Genomic DNA, 2,645 nt, shown 5'->3' with positions numbered 1-2,645 from the left:
CCAAATAATTCAACAAACAAAAGTAATCATTTTATCATTGTATATGTTGTTCTTTGAGTTAATGTTCTTTTATATTCAGTTGTTGGAAAAGTCATGACTCGTTTTTCCATAGAAAAACATAGCAAGATATGTCGCTGCTTTTCCAATATTTCAGTATATTCATTAAATAACACATATTTAATACAATACTTGTTTTTATGTTATTTACTCAATTATTCTAGTCTTTTGAAGATTCTATTTGTAAGAAAAAGAATGAACTAAATTGTTCATTGGGGTTAATTGTATCTATGCTGATTTCTTGAGCAAAAGGCAAGAGAGATTCATTTCTGAGCTATACTTGGAATAAGTTGTGAGTCTGGCTTTAATTCTTTTATTTTTTGAGCACAAATCACTAACATTGAATTTTCACTTTGCTTCCTCTTTCCTATTCAAATTATTTCCTTTGTCCTCATATTAGTTTTTATACTTTCTATTATTATCTCACCTTGCTCTTTCATACAACCAAAATGTCAAGGAAATCTCACTATCTGGGGTTAATAAGAAAAAATGAGTAAAACATAAAGTGCAGAAAGTAAGAAGGAAATTGTGGTCAGGTTTGTAAAAAAATATTCAACACGATTAAATTAATTTATTATTTTCTTATTCTCTTGTAACAAATTTCCACAAACTTAGTTTCTTAAATCAATACTCATATAATGTCTGACATTTTTGGATGTCAAAAGACCAAAGTTAGTCACATCGTGCTATACTCAAGGCACTGGAGTTATGAAAGTCTAGACTTTAGGAGAAAATCAATTTCCCCAATTTTTTTTTTTTTTTTAGAGGCTATGTACTTCCTGTGGCCTTTTTCCTCCATGTTCAAAGCTGGCAGTGCATCATTTTCAAATATTTCTCCTACTTCAATTTCCTCTTCTGCCTTACTCTTTTTACTTATTTATTTATAAATTTGTCAGAGGACTTGTGTGCTTGCTAATGAGAGAGAGACAAAATGACAGAGAAAGAAAAAGAAAAGATACCCCTTACAAGGAATGGTCATGCTGCAATCCCTTCTCCACTTCTCCATCCTGTTGGGATTTGAGGCATGCATGCACATGTCTAGACCTTACACATAAAAATATCTATACATGAGGAAGGGAAAATCATCTGAGAATAATTTCTTGAATGGATAAAATACAGTTGCATGCCAAATGAAGAAGGATGAGAAAAAATTAAAAGAGAATTTTGTCCACTATAGTATATATACATAAAGTTACACAAACACAAATACAGCAGTCAAATCATTACCCACTCTTTAAGCACCATGTCAAGAAATAGACAATTTCAGCACCCCAGACATCTATCTTGTGTCCCTTCCTAGTCACTGTTATCATCCTCATCACACCATAGTTATTTATGATAATCATTGTTTCATAAAGATTAAAGCATGAAAATTCTTGATATGTTCTTCATTGGTTAGACCAATTATATAAATAACAATAAATGGGAAATTTGAGTCCTTCAAACCATTCATGGTTGATTTTATCTCAGAAATTACTTCCAAAAAATTACTTGTTTCTTGTTTTCTATTTTGTCTGTCACATAAAAGATCTTATATTAGAAAACCAACATGAACTTTTCAACATGAGGTTTCTTCTAGGTGTCACCTATGTGCATTTATGTATTTATATCCTTGTGTATATGTATTTATGTATGAATAAAATATTTATATATTTGGGGGATAATAACTTATTCATTTGTCAATACACAGAACATGTACTGAGGCAGTTTTGTCCAAATCTATTGCAAATTATATCTTTTGTATTATTATTTTTTTTGGAGAGGATTTTTTTTTTCTATAGGGCACATGCACTCGCCAGAAAGAGAGAGACAGAAAACAGAAAGGGAGAAATCACCCCTTGGGGGTATGGCTACACCACAATCCCTTCTCCTCCGTTCTCCTCTCTGGATCCGGGACACGCATGCACATGCACCTGGCATGAGTTTAAGCCACAGGGGCCAGGACTCAAACCACGGTCGTCTACACGGGAGTCCAGTGACATAGCCTTTACGCCAACTGCTGGTCCCACACAGTGTACCCTTTTTAAGTCTCCACCCTGAACTAGAGGATTGTGATAGTATTTTAGAACTTTTGATAATGACAGGCAAAATATTGTAGGTAAATACTCAATAAGTCAAGGTATTCCCCTAACTCTAGTGCAACATTACTCTCATAAATGATGCTTTCTCAAACTTTTCTTTTTCCTGAAAACTACCATATTTTCCTGTCATTTGCTGCAAACCACAACCTTGAAAGGGGACAGGGTCAGACATAGGGGTAAATATATATATATGAAACTAGAAATGAAAAATTATTGATGATAACATGCATGATTAAGCCACTATGCAGTATATTCTGGATGCGAAACCACATTTTGTATGCTGTGACTATGCTTAGGGGATAAATGTAAATTAATTAATTTTTAAAAAGTTTCAGGAGAAAAAAAAACATGAAAAATATTTTTCTTGAAATAAAAAAAAAAATTGCATATTTGATGACTTCAGTAAGCTGTATAGCCCCCGCTAGGTGCTACTTTATAGTATGCTCATTCTACTCACTGAGGTTTATGCCTAAAGTCAGACTTGTGTTCATAGATATATTGGCAGTG

Source organism: Tupaia chinensis, unplaced genomic scaffold (genome assembly GCF_000334495.1).
Source record: "Tupaia chinensis unplaced genomic scaffold, TupChi_1.0 Scaffold000293_1, whole genome shotgun sequence".
In the NCBI taxonomy this organism is placed as follows: domain Eukaryota; kingdom Metazoa; phylum Chordata; class Mammalia; order Scandentia; family Tupaiidae; genus Tupaia; species Tupaia belangeri.
The sequence above is the reverse complement of the archived record's forward strand: the minus strand, read 5'-3'. Positions refer to the sequence as shown.